Source organism: Neodiprion pinetum, chromosome 1, assembly GCF_021155775.2.
Source record: "Neodiprion pinetum isolate iyNeoPine1 chromosome 1, iyNeoPine1.2, whole genome shotgun sequence".
NCBI lineage: Eukaryota > Metazoa > Arthropoda > Insecta > Hymenoptera > Diprionidae > Neodiprion > Neodiprion pinetum.
Window position 1 is genome coordinate 15743523 of NC_060232.1, and position 24966 is coordinate 15768488.

The 24966-nt window shown below is 40.8% G+C and overlaps 1 protein-coding gene across 1 annotated transcript in view; it reads left to right on the forward strand.

The window, feature by feature from the left end:
- Window positions 1-24966, forward strand: part of LOC124220168 (arylsulfatase B) — a 557318-nt gene that overhangs the window by 169204 nt on the left and 363148 nt on the right. The window lies entirely within an intron of this gene.

The window sequence follows — 24966 nt, forward strand, 5'->3', positions numbered from 1 at the left end:
TCAGTAACTGTACGCAGTACATAATGAAGATTATACTCAAAAAATATTTTTTTGTGTTTTTTACGTTATATTCACGTAATTTTAATTTTGTTATAAACAAATAAAATCAAAGTAAGCAACGAAAAAAGAAACAAGTAACTTCAATATTTAATTTGACAATAATGATTTTCATCGATTTGACCAATATTTAAAAAATTATAGAAAATTGCACAAGTTCGGGCCAAGAAAATCCATTTTAGGGATTATTCTAGACATAAAACATTACACCCTCCTAAATTTTTGTGCTATTTGGAGTTGTCAGAAATGCGTACTGAGAGGTCAAAGTAAGCTATTTTTGAAAAGTCATCAACTTTGAAATGAAATATTGCCGATTCCCGGTTGCAAATGAACTTTATGGAGTTTCTTACTCTAAGGGCATATATGATCGAAAAATATGAGACCTTGTAAAAGCAAATCGGTTGAAAATTGAATTTTTTGTGGCCATTTGAAAATAGTCATTTTACAGAAATTTTTATTTTGTTTAACTTTGTTATAAATAAAGCCTAAATAGTTTGGGAGTCTGTAATAGGTTTTTTCACATACTAAATGATTTAATAAACGAAACCTAATGCAAATTATTCGGGTTGGGTTTGAAGTTTATGAGAATCAAACTCTCGAAAATAGGCTAAAAGTGGTGATTTTTACACCTTCAAAAAACAATTTCTCTTGACCTGTGGCATCTAGAGGGCTAAAATTTGGTGTGTGGGGATACTTTATAAGGTACTTCAAGATTACTGAGTTTCATTGAAATCGGTGTATCCCTCCCGAGAAATTGTTCGAAAACTAATGGAACTACTCATATACATACCGGGACGATATCTAGAAATTATACAGTCAATACGCATGCGCCAAGTAATTCAATCTCATTGGTCGGTAAAATCGCTCCGCGGCGATATTTTCATCTGCTGAGCAGGGGGCAAACGTACACAAAATGAGACAAGACTCAAGAGCTGTAAATCTCTTGATTGAGGATTGAGGTTATGTTGCTGTTTATTTTTACGTTGCGTGAATTGTCTAAGAAGAATAGTATCGTTCAGAAATAACACGGTCGATATCGGAAGATATTCAACCAACGCAATGAAGAATTCTACGGAAAAGCAAATGATACAGAAACTGGGTTTTATCTGTTGAAAGAAGAAATCTAAAATTCAATGTGAAATGTCATTAACAAGAGGGAATCTGGACAAACAGAGGTAGGTAAGTGAAAACAACGTTTATTGTGAACAGATTCTTCATTTACATAAGATTAAAAATGGGTTTCATTCACGATTTATGTTTTGTGCATTTTATTGGAAAGTAGTTGTATTCAAAAATATAAAAAGCTCCTGTCTGATGATAATAATTTCTAATATTTTCAGATACGAAATCATTCATCGTCAAGCGAGACTAAACTTGTCAGGCATGGAAGCATGTAAGTAAATTTCTAATTTCGTGATCTTTGACTATGACAATATCTTAACATGGATTCAATGATAAAATTTTTTTTTTTTCCGGCAGGCTCGAAGTTTAAACTTTGATTAACATGAGGAAAATTATGCCTTACTTGATGGTCAAAACGTTTGGGCAGCAAGGATCCTGGTTTCTTGAGCGGTGCCATTATTACAACCATCGAACCTAGTTGTTCCGTCAGACATCAGGTGCCGGAGTGAATTTCATCATGCCATCGCCAACTTCTCAACATCAGTTGAGGCAAAATTGAAGAGCGGGATACACTGCAGATCATAGTGGCTGAATATCCCATCATTTTACTTAGATCGAACCAATAGCGATAAGTTTGTTACTTGACCGTTGCTGCCAATTCATTCTACCGAGGAATCACTCTGTGCACCATTGTAATTCAAGCATTATTATTGACCAGCATTATTTTTCAAATTTCACACCATTTAATTTGGTATCTTATTTTTAAGCTCACTTTTATTCTATTTGGCATCCAATTCAGAAAAATAATCTTTCAAGTCCTGAATTAGATTGTAGGGTTGAATTTTGCTAAGCAAACTGAATTAATCCAAATCTAGAAATCTTGAATAACTTCAGTTAAAAATATTTTTGAAGTTAATCTCAGTTGACGGTCTCATTTCACTAGCTAGTTGCAGTTATTTCGCGTGCTTCGGTCTCGTGGAACCCCAGTAAAGTGTAAAGAATGCGTTCACTTACCAGTACACGTTGCCTTGCAAATAATCACTAGGTCTGCTATAGGATTTATCACTCGCTAACTTTTTTGTTACCAATCTGGATCAGAGAGTAATCCTGCAATTCATCGATAGCTCAAATTCAAAATCAAATTAAAACTCCTTACGGGGTCTCACGCTAAGACTGAAGCTTGTGAATCTCCATTTACCGCAATTATTTCTGCACTTCGTGTTAGCATTGTCTAGAACAAAAAAAATCTCATCCTGAGATTGGAAATGGAACCTGAAACGCAGAAGTTATTCAGTGGCACGAATTGAAAAACAAGAATTTTATAATGGTTCCTGCAGCACAGGGATTCTTCCCAACTATCCTTGTTACAAGGTGATTTATTTATTTTGATGGAACAAGGAACACAATCTTGAATCCGATATAGGCCAGTAAAAATAGTCGTTTTTCGGGCTAAACCTCGCACTAAATTGCCTATCCAATTTTTTTTTTGTTATAATGTTTGGGGTCACTTACTGAGTATAAAAACACAAAATGCTGACAGATTATGGTGGAACTTCAGGCGTAATCTCGAAAAAACGTTTTTGTTCAATATCTCGGAAACTATGCACTTTAGGGGAAAAGTCGTAGAAACTATTATTATAGAGAGTAACATTTTGCATCTTTTGTTTCTTAAAAAGTTTTTTTGTAAAACTTACCGTTTACGATTTATGGCTCGTTGAATAAACGAGTTTTTCTATCAAAATTTGGTATTCGGGAGTTTTTGAGGTTGCTAAACAAGATTCTATTTTGATAAAACGAAAGAATGTATCAACACACACATGTATGTGGGATACAGTAGATTAGGAAAGTATCTAAACACAAATACACTTTGAATATAAATATCAATTTATTTTAAATTACATTGAATATTGTTATTTAGAAAAAATAATTACGAAAAGACGCTCAGAATTATAGAGTCCAATTGCTGTTCCAATCCCTATCATTACTGTCTCCAGAGTTGGAGTCAGTCATTCGGAATACTTTTTGGTTGTTCACAGTTCGCGATATCAACCACGCCACCGCTTCACGCGATAATGATTTAATTGACTTTGCTAGCAGCTTACGCAAACTTGAGATAACGGGGTCAGAAGCAATCAAAAATCGCGCGAAAACATCCTCCATATTCTGTTTTATACTGAATTTTTGGGATAAGTCTGGGCTAAATGACTTTATTTATTTATTACAAGATTCCTGGGCTTCCTATGACATCCGTCCGATTGGAAGCATCGAAAACCCTATTATTTTCGCACCGTGAATTGAAAGTTTGTGCACAGTAGTGGGCTTGTAATACGAAGGACATAGTAGCACACATCTACGGGCTATATCTACAGCGTATTTTTCAAATTCGTCCACATTTATTTTAAAACCGCCCGATATTACTTGTAAGGTCGCGTAGAATCTTTGATTACATCTTCATCTAGTCCAGTTATAGATGCGGAAACATCAGAATTTTGAAAGAAAGGACGAGCAGTATTATCGTCATTCGTGCTACCATATCCTCGCTTCTGTTGGTCAATAAAAAGTCCCAATTGTTCACGGAAACCTTTTTATATGGTCTTTTTAGGACTTTCGATGCTTTGTTTATCTGTTTGCCATTTTTTAATGTTTGATCTCTATGAAGCATGTATTGTAGCGAAGTAGACTTAACTCGCCTCTTCATAGTGTTTTAAGGACCTTGTCGAGCTTAGTCTGGCTTTGAATACGCGCGCCGAACATCCATACAGGCAAGGACTCGTGTAGTCGAGCTGTTGACACGCCGGTCTGTATCCACGCTGCGGCAGCAGGCAGTCTTCGACCTACAGTATAGTAGCGAACAACACATGCTTGACGAAAAAGAAAGTGAAGAGGAGGTGGTGAGTGTGTGTAATTTCATTCAAGTCCTCCCCGATCCTCTTCCGAAGAAATCTACTCAAATTCGATTGCCGGGAGCCTCGAACAATCATCACGACCCGTTGCTGATATATACCGCGTGCTAACCGGTCACGTGGCCAACGTAAGGTGGAAAAATAGAAAGTAATCTTCCTGGCGCCCATTAATGCAATTATACGGAATGATAATTTTTAGAATTCAGTGAGCTAGATAGGCACCCATTTGTCCGAATTACGATCTCGGGTTTAGCTGTTGCGTTTCGCTAATTCGTGTTACAGTATAAGCCACTCGAAATAGAAGAAACTACGCGTGCAGTGGTGATACTCTATATTGTAAATAATTTTCATTCATCTTTCTCTTCAAAATCTTGTCGATATCGTTGAACTCTTTGGATGTAGCATCGCAAAGATAGCATGGTTCACTTGATGTTAGTGAATTGCAGACTTTGTCATCAATCATTGTTAAGACTAATGTGTAAGATACAGTGATTTCTTTTCCGTTCACAATCGCATAAAAAATTTGAAGCTGGCTTTCTTGTTTTTTGATGTCATTCATTTCATTTTGCGTTCCTTTTGCAGTCTCTTTTGAAAACTCGATCTGTATCGGTCTACAAAATCGAGGGGAGGAGGGTCGTGGATTTTTCCACACGATTATTTCTTCGTTATCTTTATCATAATTATCAGATTTTTGTTCAAAGGTACTTTGCCCGGATGTTCCGTCACATCTTCATTTGCAGAAGAAATCCAGTTCATAAAAATCATTGGATGGGAGGAACTTCAAAACTTCACTTCGCAATGTCAATATGCGATCCGCTATATGATCTAACAGTGCCTGAAGTTTTACAGCAGCTTTACTTTCGTTTATAGTTATATCATCTTTCGGTGGATAGTATTTTTTTTCGCCCCCAGCACAGATTTGTCCGATGGATACATTCTCGAATTACGTTCCAGAGCTCCAGACCGTATTCCGTGATACACATGTTTGGACATACGGTATTTAACTATCAGAGAAAGAGCAGCACCAACGGAATAATAACTGCGAGTAACGTCTGTAACAGTGCGTAAAGCTTGCTTGTATTTGAAAGCTTTTGTAGGACTGCCCAGAGCAACGTCCTTCACTACTTTTGCGTCGTCAAATTTTCCTGCAACTCAAAGACTAATGTGGGTGGCAAGGGCAAGCTCTTCAGCGCTGGACTGGTTACGAATACCTGCAGTTTTACTTTTTTTCGACCGTTCACTGGAGTCCTCCAAGCTCTGTGAATGGTGACGACGCCCAAGAACTGCAGCTGTATCCTCGTTTTCTGTTGAGATTATCCGATCGTTCCCAAAGGTGACAACTGTGCTTAGCCAATCCGTATTTTTCTCCAGAAGCTTCGCCTTAATCGTTTTAGATTTTTGTAATTTGTCTCGCATGTCACATAATAATTTACGAATTTTTTGTCCTTTATCCGCGGATAACGTGTAAGGGCTGTGGACTTTTCGGACAATGCGACCTCCATGCCTTTGTAAACATTATTTGCATTATCTTACAATTGATATGCCAATAAATCATACAACTCCTGTTACGTGAAACCAACTGCAAACGCTTCATTGTTTACCAGAGAACCTGAAAAAATCAATTCAACAGTGAGACAATAATACATCATTTTGAAGAACCAATAATGATTTGTTGATGAAAATAATAGTCGAATTCAGTGGACTAAAATTATTTTCATGAGAGACAAATTAATCGACATCGCACTCTACTACGGTGCACCTTGTACAGTGTGTGCGCCGAACGCGCCGCACCTGAATTCGTGCGTCAATTTATGAAAAATTTCACCTTAACCAAAGGGGCAGTTTGAAGCAGCTGATTTTTGGTGATGCATTACTCAAGAGTGTGAAGATTAACGTGAATCTTGATCGATCGCTGAATTATGTTGAATTGTTGAATTTTACTCAATGTTAACATAACTTTTTTTCTCCGCGGGCAAGAGAATTTATAATACATCGGTGTCCTTATCACCAATAATAATCAGCTTATCAAAACGGATTGGTTCCACAAAGTCACCTGGTCACAGAAGTAGTATGGCTATGAGAGTTCTGGATAGAAACACCTTCTTTACCGACCGAACCGCTCCGCGTAGCCCAGACTCAAACCCTTTTCCGCGATGACGTCACAGTCTGCCGTACCGAAGGTCAAAACCGTGCAACCTTACCGACAGTTGTATCGTTCGAGGGTCAAAATCGTGCTGTTTTACCGACAATCTTACCGACCCCATGCAACCTTACCGACAGTTGTATCGATCGAGGGTCAAAATCGTGCTGTTTTACCGACAATCTTACCGACCGAAGGTCTGTAGTGCTCGCCTGTCCCACGATAGGACTGCTGATGTGTAACATGAACCACTCCGAATTTCTTTCCCACGGTAGGACTGCTGACGTGTAACATCAACCACCTCACATTCCTTTCCCACCTTATCAACCACGTGACATTCCAAAATTAATGGTTCCGAGAATTGTTTGTCTCAACGTCGCACCGAAATCCTTTGACCGCATACCGCTCGCCGTCAAGTCGAAACTTGTCGAACGCATTGTTTTGTCTAACCACCTTATCAACCACGTGACATTCCAAAATTAATGGTTCCGAGAATCGTGTTTCACTTATTCGGATGTCGGTTTGATATCAACCACCTCACATTCCTTTTCCACCTTATCAACCACGTGACATTCCAAAATTAATGGTTCCGATAATTAGTCGCGGTACAGAGCCTGCGGTGTCGGGTTACTATCGCTCTTGGAATGACAAAAGGTGCGCGCGCATACACAAACTTTGATATCAGCCTCGTGACATTCCTTACCCTCCATCAAATTATGTGGTGGGGGAACGTTATATAAGCAAAAAGTGAAAACTTCATCGCCAGTCTGAAGCTGTTCTTGCAATTGAGAAGTGCTCTGGAACAACGTGAGTTGAAGAATATTGGAGAAGTAAAACATCTCCTGAAAATCAGATCCGACCTCAATCAACTTACAAGAGATTTCGAGCTCCTACAACTGGACCGTAACGACAATGGACTTTTCAAAATTGAACAAAGTCGCTCGGCTGGAGACGTTTCTGCCGTTGAAAAAAGTTTCGGATCTTGAAGCCTACTTCGAATACAGAGTCAGCGGTGTTCGTCGAGTCAAAACGAAATTTGGAGACAAAATCGTTCTGGACTTGGATGACGCTTTCACGATTTTTCTGCCCAACCGACTGAACAAAGCCCTCCACGAAAATGAAGATTTGTTCCAGAAGGTGACGACAGCCAGTAAGGAGATACGGTTGCATATACGCTATTTTGGCGGACCCTACGGTCAACTTGAATTTGTATACGTATAATATTCAAACAATGTTCTGTGTAAGTCTTACGTTTAATAAACAAAAAGATTGAAATTATGAATATTTTTTCATTTATCCATCCTGTATACCTTTAATCCTACGTACGTTTTGTATCTAGAATTAAGTCTCAAAATCTAAGAAAATGTCCGAACACCACTAAGCAAAGACGGAGGGTTTCGAGCTGCGTCATGTGAACTCTACGATGAGTATTTGGACAGGTTTAGACCGGAGTGCAAGGTCGGCCGATAGCCGCGGTCAGAGCCTGCAGTGTTGGGTTACTATCGCTCTAGGAATGCAAAACTCGGTTTGAGTACAGCTCGGTCAAGGATGGAGAGCAAGGTCGAATCTTACATAAGCTTCTGAAAAAAAATTCTCTCTCTTAAGAGCTAAGGTGAAGGTATAAAATTATTTCATGAATATTATTTAAAAAAAACAGTTTCATTGAGTACAATTTTTAGAGTACGGTTGACAATTACTTCACAAAAATAGTACAATAATTCTATTCAACAGTATCATGACCAGGGTGATATATTCGCCAGGAATGCGGGACCGTTCTTGTAGACGCTTCTGCGCAGTAACACAAATCGTACAGCCTCGCCATCCGGACAGTACGATGATTTTGTAGCCAATTCTGAAGTATGCAAACGTTTCGTGCTGCACAGATTGCGTTGGGTATTGTGTGAAGGCCGCATCTCAGAGACACAGCTCAAGTTTTTTGCAGGGTTTCAAGTGACGGGCAGTCAAAGTCCAACATATCGATGATTTGAACTTTCGGAACGATTTTCAGCAACCAATCTCGTTTTTCTTCTCCTTTCACGTACACGGTTTGAGCTTTGCACAGCCTGTCTTGAATGGTCCGCTCAACTTCCTCAAAAGGTATGGTTCCACAGCTCCAACGTAAGCCGTGAAAATCGCGTTCTAACCAAGAATTTTGGCTTTTGTATTTGACGTCCATTAAATTCCATTTGTAAGGTGGTTTGAAGAAAAACACTGATGGAGATGCTTCCGAGTGAATTGAAATAACAGCCAATTCTTTTAATGTGAAGGTGTTGTTGAAAGGTCTACGAAAGCCTTGTATGTCAACGATAAGCTCCATCTTTGAACTGTGCGAGATGGTGGGAACGGGTCAGCTTTTATACCAACTTTTTCACCCCACCACTGAGCGGGTTGTATTCGACAATACGATCGTGAACGATCAAGCAGTACGCCGATGTTTCGGCGGGAAAGTTGGCTTCAGCTTCAAATTCAAGACGGATGTCGACAAGTCCGTACTTCAAAGATTCGTTTTGTTTCGAACAGTCGATAACGAATAAGGGGACGTCTCGAAGGAATTCACTCTTTGTCAGCAACGGCTCGGGGTTCTTGTCGTAGTAGGTAGCTTGGAAGTTTGTGTACATCTCGTACAGGAGCGCGTAGAGATTACGACTCGTGTTGAGGTTCAGGTTACCGTACGGATAAGATTGAGAGTTTAAAAATAGCTTGACGTCCGTGATATCGCAATGATCGAAATGACTTGCGTTCTTGCCGGTCTTGTTCTTTCTACTTGTTTGGAAACTCAAAATGACGTACCGAGGTTTTTCAAGCTGAGTGGAAGTTTTCACAGTCCAAACGTGTTTCGATGTTGTGGGAAGTAAGGGATATTCGTACAATTCCCAACTGCGGAAGCTCATCGAAATAGGCGGATCTCTCTGAATGAAATTTAGTAGATCAACTTTTTTCTGATCCGCGAGTTTCAAATACGGTATTAACCATTCCACTGCATTGATCGTGATTTTGAATTCCTCCTCTTGAGTCTGCATGATGGCGTTGACGTCAGTTTTTGATCTCGTCAAAATTAACTCATGTTTAGCGTTGACAACGATCTTGCGGTAGTCTTCGGCGAAACCCAATATCATGCTGAGCGGTATCAGTACGTCAAAGTTACCATCGGCATCGGTTAATTTTTTCTTCTCTTCTACATCGAGCCATCCAGCGTTCTTCATCAGCCAAGTCTGACCAGGGTGCAGGGAAGCGTAACCCTTCATGAGACTTGTCAAGCCAACGTTCTTGCTTCTATCAACCTCAACTGCGTTAATTTCGTAGCGAATTTCTTCAAACAGATGACAGATGGCGTTGTTTACGAGCTGTGTGTTCACAGTAGCTGTACCATCAGGTTTGAGGAGTCGTCCGTGGATATGTACCGAACTTTTGCTGGGTAATATGCATAAATCCTGATGCTGAACGGTGATTCGAATTTAATCGCTGTTGTTGAAAGTTGACGAGGCGTAAGGTTTGTGAGCGTGAATCTCGTAATGCGCAACGGATTCGTCAAAGACGACTGGTGTTTGAATGCTTAAGATTTCCTCCTCCATGGTACGTAGCAGATGATAAAAAAGCAAAATCGGATTTTTATTTGTCGGAAATTCCTCTTCCAAAAGGTGTCAGTTTCAAACCCAGAGCTATCAGGAACTCCACGTTTCGAGGTGTTAGCGGTTCGGGAATCGATCGACGACTGACTTGATCGGGGCATGTCGACTTACTGATATACCTACTCTTTGACAGTCTGTTATATACAATTCCCATCGTTTAATGTGATTTGATGTGTAGTCTCACAGTAATAACTTCTCAACGAAAATTAACCAGGTCTCCATCTTGATCCACTAACCGGAGCTGAACGTGATCTATGGTCTTGACGGTGATCGGAAGGTAAATGACGTGCGACGGTACTTCCACGATCTTATATCCTGGTGGGACGGTCGGGAAAAACTCGTGAATAGTGTGTACTTTGTGTCCGTTGACGTAGGCGCCCGTTGTAATGCTACACTCGACTCGCAACGCGTTGACCTTGAGTATAGTTACAGGCACGTCTGATTCGTAAGTTTTATCAACCTCCAATACACGTGGTGTAAATCCCAAAAGTTGAGCAATGGAATCATTCGGCTTAAAGTTAATCGTGTGGTTGCATGTGATTTCGCTGCGTAATGTATTATTGTTGGGTTTGATGGCGAGCCTGATATCAGTATTTCTTAGCACGTTTTGAAGATACTTCTCTATGTCCTCGATCTCGTAGCTGCCGGTAGGTATGGTGATCACTTTGTCAGCTACGTAAATTTTATTGTGACCGACATCAACGTTGGGAATCGAATTAAAGGTTAACAATTCTACCAAGCCAAGAGCATAACTTTTATCACGAGCAAGTTCGATCGGTGGGAAATATTGTGCCTCGAGTATCGAAGAGGTTCCCGAAATCGTTAACGTTAACGAATCATCCATGACTCCGAGTGGTAGACTGACTTTGACGAATCACGCACCATGTTTATATAGCTCGCCACTTAGAAATTTCAGACACAAGTGTCCGCATTCAAATGTATCGTAATCCTGGTACCTCTCATGATTGTATTTGACGCTACCAACGCCGAGGTATTTTATGAGGTCTGAGGGTGATTGAAGGTTGCCGAAACTGTCAAAGTAATCGATATTATTGTCGCATTTCTTGTATGCAACCCAGTGTGTTCCCGGACCGTCTTTGTCGTCAAGGTTGATTATAGCTGACTCGTTTTTTCGTGGGCCGTTTTCGGGCATTTCGTTTCGCATGAAAACATCGCGGAAATGCGGAACCTCAAAGATTTTCGCATATTTCAACAAGTCCCAATCAGTCAACGCTCGACGTGGTAGCATCGCATCTAGTTTTTTGAAAGATGGAGACCAAGACCTGTTTTGTACGGTTTCATATGAAGCCCTTTGCCCAACGCGATAGCTTTCATAGTTTTGTTGTGTCGTTTGCTTTCCTCCAATTCTCGTTTAGCCGCGCTCGCATCGTTCACAGCTTTTGCTATACCTGCCGCACCACCGGCTAACGCACCCGTAGCGCTGAGACCGGCAAAAATAGGAATCAGAAACGGTAGAAAACCACCGACTTTTGAAGGTACCGGTAGGACGCGAGGTGTTCGCACTTTACATTTACAACCCGCTTTTTTAACGGCGTTCTCAGCTCCCTTCAGCGCGGATTCGATAGCTAATTTTGCATCGTTGCTTGGAACCATAGAACGTTTCGCAGCATTTATAATGTTTTTCTAGGTCACATTTTTTGACTTTCGCATTCCCATTCCGAGTTTTCATTTTACTTTCATTGTATTAGCTATTGCCCAAGCGGCTGCCTTCTCACCCAAATTTGCGTCCTTTGCGAGAACCCGTTTCCAAGCTTTCTCAGTCAACACTTTATTAGCCTCGTTTTCAACTTCAAGGTTTTCACGATTTTTCAAATACGCTATATCGTGTTCCTTACACGCTGCATCGAGAGGATTGATACCGGAATCGCCTCTCGCGAGTCTTTTCATCAACTTCGTACCAGGACCGCAGTATTGGTAACCGGGAACATGCAACTCGATCGGAAGTTTGTTGATGATTTTATTCACCAGACCCTTGCCACGATGTTGCCGCCTGCTGCTGCTTCGTTTACCTCTGTACGCGATCATGTTCGTGCGTTGACTAGAGAAAAGTGCTTTAAAACGGGATATTTATAGCAAATCCGATCAGTCATGTCCGAGATGCGGTTTGAGAAACAACCTACCAAGCTTCCCGTGATGAATTTTGACAAACTTTCGGAGCAAAATGTCAAAAGGCACAAACGACACGGTGAATTACTCCCGAATAGTGTACGTGCGATATTCTGTGGACCGTCGAATTGTGGTAAAACTAACGCGTTGCTCACACTTATAACCCATCCCAATGGATTCAGATTTGAAAATATCTACATCCACTCGAAATCTCTCAACCATCCTAAATATCAATTGTTGAAGCAATTGCTAGACCATGTGGAGAATACGGGGTATTTTGCGTTTACCGAGCGTGAGCAAGTAATTCCACCGGAAGAAGCACGGCCCAACTCAATAATCATATTTGACGATGTAGCATGCGAGAAGCAGGACAATGTTCGAGCCTACTTTTGCATGGGTAGACATCACGACGTTGACTGTTTCTATCTCTGTCAGACGTACGCGCGTATTCCCAAACATCTCGTGCGCGACAACGTAAACTTACTCGTGTTGTTCGAACAAGACGATATGAACCTGAGACACGTATACAACGACAATGTAAACACCGATATGTCTTACACAGAGTTTAAAAGTGTGTGCTCCGCATGATGGAACGGTGAGAAGTACGGGTTTTTAGTGATCGACAAAGACAGTGAGCTCAACGAAGGACGATACAGGAGGGGATTCGATTCTTTTGTTAGCCTGGAAAGGAAACAAAATCCAACGTTTTCGAGCGAGAGACGCAGTAGCGTTGCAGACTCAGTTCCGTCAACATGCAGAGCTCTGAAATTTCGAAGCAAAAAGATGTCTTACATCGGATCGCTCAAGCAAGTCCTGCGATCCGTCGAAAACACAGATTGCTAAAGTCGGGCAGGGAATCTACGACTCAGAAATTGAGTGACGTTTTCAAACCAGTAGTGACTCCGTTGCAAGAACTGGTGAATGTTACAAAAGATACCAAACCTGTCGAACAAGAGGTGGAAGAAATTAAAGAAGAAATAAAGCAGATGAAAAATGAAACGAAAAATGAAACCGTCTCGGAAATGGACGATTACTTTGCTTCGGCGGGGGATGAAACAATCGTAGAAACACCGGTCGAGAAAATCGAGGACGAGTATTTTGCACTGATGAGAGATGCGAAGACAAAAGGCGAATTGGACAACGTGTACGGTGTACGCAACCTCTCAAACGGACTAATGATTGGTGATTCGTTGATATCTTTTGAGAGTGACTACGTTCGTATTGGCGACACGCGTTACCCGAAAACGTAGGGTTAGCTGGAACTTTTGTTCGAAAAGAAGCCTGACGGTTCTTTTGTGAGCGCCGGAGATCGGGGAAATGTTGAAAACATAATCCTCGCAACGAACGCGCATAAGAAGTATTACTCATCTGATGGGGCTATTCGAAACGATAACAGTTACAAGTTTAGAAATGTCACTGCCGAATTAATGGATTATCACCCATCACCTCGCCGAAAGGGTGAAGGTCTACTTCCGCAAACTATGATCACTCGACAAGGTGTTGAAACGGAATAAGTCTTCTGGGATGATCCAAACGAGTTCGTGGAGCGTCTTCGATCACTCCTGGCATCTCAGGCAGCGGAAAATCCGAGTCACAATAACGAAATAATCTCCATTATCGAAGAGCTACGCGAAGCAGGAATCATTTATTAAGCAGCTCCCGTCATTTTTGAATTCATTACAGAGATGAGCGTCGACGTGTTTGGACGTCAGCTGAATAAAAACACGACCGCGAGCACTCGCGGTCCTCCGGGTGTCGGGTTTCAGATAACAGCGGATGGGCATTACGATATACGGAACAAGAGACTGTGCAACGTCGCGGATCCCGCAGAGCCGAACAATGCTGTAACTTCAAAAACCTTGAGACGAAAATTCAGCGTGCTACAAAAACAAATCGACAACCTCGATCAAATGATCAAAGCTTTGGAGATCACCACGGAGAAAGCCTTGGATACCTTCTACACAGACTCTAAAACAGGCAGAGACTTGTCGATTCGAAACGCGGAAATCATTTCCAAATTGGACACCAGACTAATAGCGTTGGAATATGAACGAGAAAAAGCAAGCACTGGTGACGGAACTGCATAAACCTGCACGCCGGAATTACCCGCGTCGACGCGTAGACGTGCGCGGCATCGACGAGACCTGGCAGGCGGATCTTGTTGATATGACGTCGTACGCTGGACAAAACAAAGGCTACAAGTACATGCTTACAGTCATTGATATCTTTTCAAAGTATGCGTGGGCTATACCGATAAAGAGCAAGCCTGGAGATGATGTTACGAAGGCAATGGAATCTGTGCTTGTCCAAGGACGGGTGCAGAAAAATTTCCACGTCGACAGAGGAACGGAATTTTACAACTCGAAATTCGAATCGCTTATGACACGCTACGGAATCAAACTTTACTCCACGTACAGTAATTTGAAGGCTTCGATCTGTGAACGTTTCAATCGCACGGTGAAAGGTAAAATGTGGACACGGTTCAGCATGCAAGGAAGCTTCAAGTGGCTCGATATCTTATCTGATTTGGTTTCGGCTTACAACAACACCAAACACCGAACCATAAGAATGAAACCATCGGATGTCACCGTTGCAAACGAGAGGCTGTTATTACGTCAGGCGTACGGAGGGCTTCGAGCGATACCTACCGTATCGGCAAAATTCAAATCTGGCGACAAAGTTCGAATCAGCAAATTCAAAAATATCTTCGAGAAAGGTTACACTTCCAACTGGACGACTGAAATATTCACGATAAGTCGAGTGGAAAATACTCATCCTGTGACGTACAAGCTCAAAGACTACCGAGATCAACCCATCGCTTGTGGTTTCTACGAACAAGAGCTCCTCAAGGTTAAACATCCGGATATCTATCTGGTGGAGAAGGTGCTCAAGAAGCGCGGAAAAAAAATATACGTTAAATGGTTAGGTTTTGACAATACACGCAACAGTTGGATAAACGAATCGGATATGTAACATTTTAATAAATGAATTTTTTTGTAAAAACGTATGTCCCTCTTTATTTTATATCCGACACACAACAAGTATGCGTCTTTATTTTTTAGACAAGCGACAGACATGGTACAGTTATAAATTACAAAGCTAAGGTGTAGGCTTGTAGCCCCACGGAAGCGTGTCGGTTGTATTTTGAAACACGATCCGCTTGTCGTCATTCCAGCTCAGTGCTACTTTCTGCTGTTCTACGGTGTATACCTCGTGCTTTCGACTCAATATCAAATGCTGATTTGAGGATAGATTTTCACGGTTCAAAACACATTCCAAATAATTGTTGAAAGTTACTTTTCTCAACGCTGATCCGTTGACACCTTTGGCACGTTTATTGTCTTTCTCATCTCCCAAGACTCGGAATGCGTACAACTTAGCTCGTAACCCTACAAATTCCAGCATTATTTTTCCATTATTCTCATCTTTCATCAAGCCGAGAACTTTTTTGTTTGCTCGAGGTATTCCGTAAACGTTGTCAAGCAGATAATCAGACGTATCGAACTTGTGCAAGTCCTCCTTCATGCGTTCGTATATGTCGGGGACGGTAAAATTGTAAATCAAACTGTCGGTATCCGTATACATTAATTTTGCTCGGTTGCCGAATTTCTGCTACATGTAATTGTAATGAAAATCGTAGATATATGTTTTAGCCAGATCTATGATGGAGAAACCTGCATACAACGGTTTATTCAACTTGACTTTCATCTTACTCATTTCAACGATAACACGGCTCTACAAAAAAATGTTGTTCTCCGTCCTAAAGTTTATTTTATGATCTTCTGGTTAATTATGAACAAAAACGAAAATAAAATATCATTTTTTGGTATAAAGTTTGCTTTTGTAATAGTTATAGTAAAAATACTCATTCACACAGAACTTTGTGTTGGAAAACAAAATGTAAAATTTGAGCCGATTGTTGAAGCGGAAAAAGTGGTAATGCCGCCTCTGCACATTAAGTTGGGGTTGATGAAACAATTTGTGAAAAAGCTGGATTAAACGTCAGAAGCTTTTGAATACTTGCGAAAATTTTTTCCGAAGCTATCAAAAGCGAAGGTTAAAGCTGGGGTTCTTGTTGGTCCGCAAATCAGATAGATTTTCGCCGATGAAAAAGCGAGCTGGAACAGTTTCAAAGTAGTCGTTTCTGGATTTTTGGGAAATAACAAAGCTGAAAACTATAAAAAGCTACTTGGGATATGCCAAAAAATTTTAAGGACATGGGCTGCAGGATGTCATTAAAAGTACATATGCTGCATGCTCATTTAGATAAATTTGAAAACAACATGGGAGCGTATTCAGAAGAGCAAGGAGAACGTTTTCGTCAGGACATTTTGAGCTTTGAACAACTTTATCAAGGCCAATACAATGAAAACATGATAGGAGAGTATATTTGGGGTTTGTTAAGAGAAAGTACTTACGAACATAAAAGAAAAAGTGAGAGCGTGCACTTTTAAATTATTTTCTTTTTTTTTGTTACTTATTTTGTTAAAACTTAACTATTTTTGTTAAAACTTAATTGAAATAATGTAAATGTTTATTTAAATGGTTTCATCTTTAATTGATAATTAAAACCACAGATTTTGAAAAATATCGTTAAATCGGTCTCCTAAATACAAAAGCAAACTTTTTCATGAAATATATTTTTTTTTCGTCTAATTACGAACTAAAGAATCGAAATTTAATACTTTAAAGTCTAGGTAAAATTTTGTGTTGACCCGTGTAATTATATCTTTGTCGAAAACGGTGCAGCTGTGAAAATTGGGTTTGGCTATGGTAGCTCTAACACCGTATCTTCCATCCCATTTCGTGATCAGTCTGACATCTCTATACTTCCTAACGTTTTCCATTGTTTTGCCAAAAACTGCGTTGTTCATCAGTTTGTAAAAATTTTTCTCGAATTCGTTGTGAGAGTTTTTGCGCAAATCGGTATTCAAATCTATGTATTCTTTGAGCGACGGGGTTTGTCTGAATTTGAGAACTCTGTGTATTTTGAGTAATTTTAAGCCTAATTGTAAGCATTGTTTCAAAACCCTATAGTGAACAACGTAGTTTTTTTTTGGAAAGTAGCGTGGGCGTCAATTTCGGTTGCTTACTATTCGAGATCGGAGGTATATAGTGCTCCGGACACAGTGGTAAATCCTTATGAATTTCATGCAGTTCCTCAGGATATTCCAAATCCACCTCCAGTATGTAACCAAACTCCGCATCGTCCGAGATGTTAAGAACGTCGCATTGTCCGAAGTCTGATAACCATTCGAAGGAACTGTATGGCAGAGCAAAGCTCATAGCAGCACCGTACAAATTATTAACGTCAAAGTACATGAGATAAGATTCTTCGACCTCAGGATCGAATTCCTCTCCCATATATCTATTGTTGGCCTTTGCGTATCTGTTCGAATACTGTGATACACCACCACGAATACCCTTCTCGATAAACATAACCATGTCTATGTCGGTGAGAACCTCGAGTTCGATGCCCGTACATTTTAACATTGCATCAAACGACAGACCGGGCGCTGTGTAGTAATGTAACGGGTCCAGTTTGTACGTCGTCCAACAATTCTGTCGAAAATTTTGAAAAACGTCAGCCAGTAAAAACACGTCCGTCTGTAAATAGAAGTCCGAATACTCTCCCAAAGTTTGAACGTTAAAAGTTTGCCAAACTTTACATCCATGTGCATGGTCGTCGTCTGATATATCCTGATCATTTAATTTTGAGTAAAATTGTTGTTTGGATGGTAACCGTCTGTCCTCGAGCTTCTCCCAACTGTCTATGTATTCGTACGGGAACACTTCTTTTCTGGTCAATAACTGAAATTTATCTGAGCTACGATAAAATTTTCGTGTGATTGATTTCTGATCATCACCGAGATACGTTGCTAATTTCTCAAGACTACTAGGCATGAAGCGGTACGAATCTACGAATCTAAACTTTATATCTGTCCCCTCGACATATTTTGTAAAAGAAATGTACTTTTCTTTGTTTACGGGTAGAAGCTCAATTGTGCCCTCGAACGATGTAGCCAGTGCTTTGATCAGAAAATGTGAATCGTAACCCGACAGATTGTGGAATATCACTGGGATAGTGTGCGAATTTTGGTAATTTAGATTGCAACCTCGGTGAGCAGCACTACGGTACTTTCCCGTGAAATGGCAGTGATCGCGATGTTTCACGTCTGTGAGTGTAAACGGTTTTTCACAAATGTGACGCACTGTTGTTAAATGAAATTAGTTGATTTGATTGAAATTGAGCGGTTCCATCGGTACAACAGTTTTGAAATAAACTTCCAACGAATGTGCCAATTCCGCTAACTCATTCACAAACCATTGAACGCAAGTCTCTCCACGATTAATTTTGAATTTTGAAAGAGAATCGTCAAACGCGCAATGCAGATAGTAAGCTATACTATACGGAAGATGCTTCTGATAAATTGTTCTTGTACCCATCTTTTTGAGCGTAGGTTCCAGTAAACATTCGAGATCCGCGTAAATGCAGAATGGAACGGTTTCTTTATGCTTGAAATTTTTGAATTTCAATATTTTTTCTTCATCTGTAGGTAGAATAACTTTGGTTTTGTAAATTCATGCAATCTACATTGTGCTTTGTTAAACACTCTTCAGATTGAAAGTGTGATGGACACCTATCACATACCCAAGTAAGACGTTTATGTTTATAAATTTGAGAACTCGTTAATCGAGACAGATTCCGAACACAAGTAAAATGGAAGATTCTATTTTTTTCATAATTTTCCATATCGACATCATCATCGTCATCGTCAGTGATTTCAGTTTCGATCGCCAAAAGATGAATTACAGGTTTATTAGACTCATTCTGACTCTGGTGAATCGGTACTATTTCACTTTTTTTCCGATCACCTTAGTCCATACCATAAACGTTAATTGAAAGGCCGTTAAGCTTCTCAAATTTTGAAATGGTGTTTTTGTCTAGAGATATAGGAAAATTTATACCATCATACCATAGCACTGAGCTGAAATGCGGGTACGAACTGGTCGCGTTAGGATGGTTGTTGTCGGCTGGGAACAGAGCTGCGGTGACCGACCAAAGAAAGCAGTAAGAGTCGTTGTTTCTGATGTTGACTACAGCCTTCTTGTCACTGATATGCTTAGGTAACGGGGTGTACGTGAAGACAACGCCTCGTAGTGGCACGTACTTGTTGATATTCACAGTCAAATTGATTATTTCAGTCAGCGACCAGCCTGAATCCTTTTCCTGGAAATCTTGCACCTTTTTCAACAAACGCTCCGTCGCGTTTTCGATGAACCATTCGTTGATATCCGTTGCCTGGAGGATGATTTCATTTCTTGTATTAAAAAATTTGATCTCTTCCACCGTGCGATCATCTTTTCTAACTTCAAATTCACAAGACAGGATAATGTTGGCTTTCAAGCTCCTGTCTTTCTTCAGAGCGTTTTTTAGTCTCGTCACAGCTAGTACCTTTGCGTCTTCTAGAAATCTCTCCACATCTTTATGCTTCAAATTGACGATGGATCCAGTTCGAATTCTCCGCTCGAAAGCTGATTCCAAATCTTCCCACCGTACTCGATCGCTTCTTTGTCGGCTTCGTAATCCGTCACCCACTTTCTGAAATTGTTCAAATTTTACTGTCAACGATTTCAGAATTCCGATTGTGGTCAAAATTCTTGTCTTCTCCCCGATCGTTGAGGCGTTGTTGCGTAAGATTTTATTCAAAAGCCTGATATTTTGGGTTCCGAATCGAATCCATTTTGCAATTTCTGCCGGCGACGATTTTTCAGATAAAATCTTGAACGCCGTTTCCATAACATCGATCAATCTCAAACACTTCGCGGATTCCATCTTGAGCTTTTTCCTCACGTATACTTGACAAGTTGTGACTTAATGATCGTTTGCAGTTATGAGCGTCCTTTTTATAGGGCAGCTGTACGTATGTTTGTGTATGCGCGCGCACCTTTTGGCATTCCCAGAGCGATAGTAACCCAACACCGCGGATCCATGGATCTGAATGTACCGCGGCTATCGGTCGACCTTGAATATCAAACCGATATCCCAGTAAGTGAAAAACAATTCTCGGAACCAATAATTTTGGAATGTCACGTGGTTGATAACGTGGGAAGAAATGTGAGGTGGTTGACGTCACACATCAGCAGTCCTACCCCGGGAAAGGAATTCGGAGTGGTTCATGTGACACATCAGCAGTCCTATCGTGGGAGAAGAATGCGGGACGGTAAAAAAGTTCTCGCCCCCACTACGCCCTCTACCGTTGGCAGGCGAGCACTACAGACCTTCGGTCGGTAAGATTGTCGATAAGACAGCACGATTTTGACCCTCGATCGATACAACTGTCGGTAAGGTTGCACGGTTTTGACCTTCGGTACGGCAGACTGTGACGTCATCGCGGAAAACGGTTTGCGTCTGGGCTGCACGGAGCGGAAAAGGGTTTGAGTCTGGGGAGAATGTATAGGCGGACTGGTCGGCTTGGTCGGTTAGTGTCGGTAACAGGAATCTGCGTGTAGAACCCGCCTTGCTATACTACTCACAGAGGTACTTAAATTTTCTTTCTCACCATCCCAGATCATATAAGATTGGAACGATCAATTGCTTGGTAGATAGAGCGATTAGATTATCTAGTATCGAATTTCGTAATAAAAACCTTTTCTCGATCAATCATGTACTACGCAAGAATGATTATCCATCGGTCCTGCTTAACAAACATATACATGAGAAATACAGATCGATTCTGTCTGTCAGTGTTTCCAACAATAATAACGAAGTAGTAGTTGCACCTATTAATCTCAAAATAATTGTTTCGATACCGTATGTTGCTGGTCTTTTCGAGTCTCCAGATAGAATTTTTTCAAAATACAATATTCAATTTGTCGGAAAAAATGGACATGATCGATCTTCTCTGTTTTATTCCGACAAAGGTCTGCTACGCTTGGATAAGCGTTCTTGCGTCGGGTATAAAATTCCGTGTAAACATTGTAATATGTCATATATAGGACAAAAAAGTAGGCAGTTACATACGAGAATCAATGAGCATAAACGAAACATTCCTGAGCATGAAGATAATTATACAGCTCTAACTAGACACTCGATTGACGTTGATCATGCCTTCAACTTTGATCGAACCAGTATTTTAGATGTAGAGCCCTTTTATTACAAAGGGTTATTGTTGTAAATATGCAACATTGTTGCACATCCCAATGCTATCAATCTAAGACAAGATTTCGAATATCTCAGTGCTATTTACACGCCTCTGATACATCAACCATAACTTGTAATTATCGACTGAGCTTGCTTTTGAACTTATCTTCTTATCATATTATTATTATTCTATACGTATTCTATATTATATTATTTTTCCTGCACCTTGGTCACTCAGAGCAAATGACCCAGAACTTACCGCGTGCGCAATGAATCGGCGTCCGCGCGGTATCCTGGATCTAAAAACAATATCGCGACGATTTGTTGGGCGCCTGGCGTGATAAACACGCCTTGAAGTCGTTGATGCGCTATGCCGCGACAATATGCTCGGTAGCTCAGTACCGCGGAGAGGGAAGGGGTAATTTTTAGGTACCGGGAGAGAGCGAGATACGTAATACCAACACGTTATTTTACAGAGCAATGATAGAATCCACTAATATATTCTTGGTCAACGGTGATGCAAACAAAAAAAAAAAAAAATGCAAAAACAATAATTATTCAAACGTCACTCGTTGCGATTCAAAATTTATAAAACAAAAAAATAATAATTGCGAACGCGTAATTCGCGATCCGTACTCAAATACTTAGGTTAACTAACCAAAAGAAAATAATAAACTAGAAAGGAAGAAAGAAAACGTGACTATATCTGAACGACTTCTTATGCCTACTCGCGCTAGTCGCTGTCTGAAAAGTAAACAATAATTCAAAACTAAAGACAAAATTTTACTCGACGTGCTAGCCGCGACCGGCCTCTACTAACTACGGCGCTAATCGCCACTTAACAATAAACCGCTAGACAAAAACTAAACCCTGATCATAATCGACGCGCTAACCGCGATCGTTAATAAATCTAGAAAATTTCTTATGCCTACGTGCGCTAATCGCCACCTTACTAATAAACAATAATTCATAAACTAAAACCAAAAGAATGTGACTCGACGCGCTAACCGCGACCAAATTAATAAATCTAGGAAGCTTTTTTTTCGTGCTTATTTATAGCGTATTATTACACATCCGAGCTCCAGTCGTAGTCGCCATTCCCGAAAAGTTTGCAACCCGTCCCGCTAATCCGAGCGTCTACGCAAGATGATGCTCGACCTACACGAGAAGTGACACTTTTTACAGACGCAGACTCGACGGGGCCCCGTGCAGCAGAATTTGGCTACACTCACTTTCAAACCGAAAATGACTCAACTCGAAACCGTGACTCTACGCGAGACTATATAGGAACCAAATTGACTCTACGCGTTATCGCGAAAACTCAGGCTACGGCCATCAACCAGGAGATCGGCAAACAAATTTCGAGTACTGCTCTGAGTCAAAAAAGAATTGGCCAACCGTCGACCGGTGCGCTGATCTACATGGCACTCGAAATGCGTCCGCAAGGAATTAAAAGCGCTTACCGCTCCGCAGCCACACCAAAAATTCGCCTACTCCCGTTTCGGCCATGACACTCAGAATTCGGTAACTTTTCTTTGCTTTTTCGAAACTCAATCACCTCTAACTGTCGCCACGACTCAATTGTCGAGCTCCGCAAATCGTGGCCGCAATTCGAACATGCCTTGAACATAGGCGCTATCCGTTGTCGAATTTCCCGCGTTCTAATTGGCGTTTTCGTTACGAAATTCTTATAGCCTAACTTATCGTTATCGTTGACTCCCGCTGTCGCGGGGTGCTGATTGATTGTCCAGTCTCCGGTATCCCGTAGTTCGACAGTGGCGTAGTGACGACTTCGCGAGGTTGCCTGACGTCAGTGTGGTGAGGGGGAGGCTACGGCTCGCCGGCCACCAACGGGAATCTCGTCCGCCTTGGGTTCCATCGCGGCAGAGTTCTACGTTGTCGCTTTCTCCGTAGCCTCGCGCGAGGCCCTCCTATCGTCGCGGTCCGTCGCGACTGCAATTCTGTAACGTCGTTCGAATGTGCCGCCGATCCCGAATATGATGCCGCATGTACTCTAAACCAAAAAAAAAAATAAACAAAAATCCTGAAAATCGTCTTTGCCAAACCGAAAATTGCCCCCCCCCTCGGAGTATCGGATGCGTGACTTTTGTCCTGCCGCTCTTTTTTTGAAAGGATTCGCGGTCTGATCCGTGGGATCCCTAATTTCGAGTTCCATCTAGGGTTCGGGGAGCCGTTTGGAACGCGCATTGAAAATGCTACGTTACACTATTTAACCCGTTGTCTCATTTTATCTTTCTTACTACTTGCTGATTTCGTTCTCTTTCCGTTTGCACGCTGGAGGATCAGCAAGTTCTAAAATCGATCTGTGTTGTAAATTTCGGTTGGGTGTCTAAATCAATTTAAAAACTAAGATGAATGCGTGGGAGTTTCGTATCGTTCTTTTTTTTCAAATTAACATTGGTTTTTTAGCGTACTTTGGTTTTAATTTTAGTTCTAATTATTGTTTTTATCGTTTTGTTCATCAAATTTGAAAATCCGCACGCTATTACTAGGTGATTTTCTTTCAATTATATCGGCACAAGTTGCATCTTGTTTATCTCATAATTCTCTGTAAAAGATTAATTTTAAGTAATTTACTCCTATTACCTAATATTCTTTTCTCGTGAGAGATGGTTCTGGTAATATATAATCGTTCAGAGTAGGGCCCCCACCCGAGCCGAAGCGTAAACAATTTTTTGGTTGTCGTTACTGCCCTTCATTTCCAAGAAAAATATTTATTTCAAAATTCCTGAGGTCAAGAAACTATTATTTATGACTGACCTTGTTGTGAGAGAATCGCCGTTCGTTGACATTGGACATTTATTGCGCGAAATGAAGGGAATCAGAGATCATTAACACGTGTGTCAGAATGCCGTATTACAAGGTTCATTATTAATCATCCTCATAATAACGATCCGATATCGAAAGTTAATTATTTACACACATACAAAGCACAAGAAAACAAATTTGAACTTACTGGTGATGAGAGGAATTAACGACAACAGAGTCAGGACGGCTAGGTGGTCTGGTGGAGTAAGGCTCCGGTCAAGCATCTCTAGATACCAGGTTCGATTCCTGGCTCCGTCGTTAATTTTTCGAAATCACCAGTTTTCAAATTTATATCTCCGTTAATCATTTACACTTGTATGTATGTGGTAACCATCAGACAGTAGAGGTGTATTATTATTCATTTTAATTTAACCATTTGGCGGAGGAGGTTTATCGATTCTCTTTATGTATAACAATGCAATAGCAAAAGTGTGATTATCCCGCATACTCGCCTCTCCCAGAAACATCTCAAATTATGCTCATTTCTGAACGCCAAACACCATAACTCCAAAAATTCGGGAAGTTTCGAGCAGAGGTCAGGATAACTGATTACACTTCAGACCGTTTTATGAAAGCTTAAGTATATCTTTATTGTTTGTCACATCACACTCTTACATGTTCGCCAGTCAGGCATCGACTGCCGCCCGCGGGTCCCCGCTCTCACACCTCTGCCCGAGATGTCGCCGATGACGAGGAGCCTGCTGCGATCCCGCAACAGTATCCAACTTACTTCCAGAATAAACGAATATTCATTTTTAATCATATAGTATAATTATTTGATTAGTCGTACCGCTTTATTACCTACATTTTTTTACCAAGTCTAAGATATTTGGACAACCAATGGCTTATTTTCAGCGTCCCAAAAAGGCCTGTGCTGCCCTTCGCATTTTTTCTTTGTTCAACCATTATTATTGCCTAAAGAAATTAGTGCCTAATGTTCAAGTCACGAAAGTGCACGCGGCTGGAGTCTCACAACTCGAAGCCAAATTATCGTACAAGTATTTTGCCCCGCTT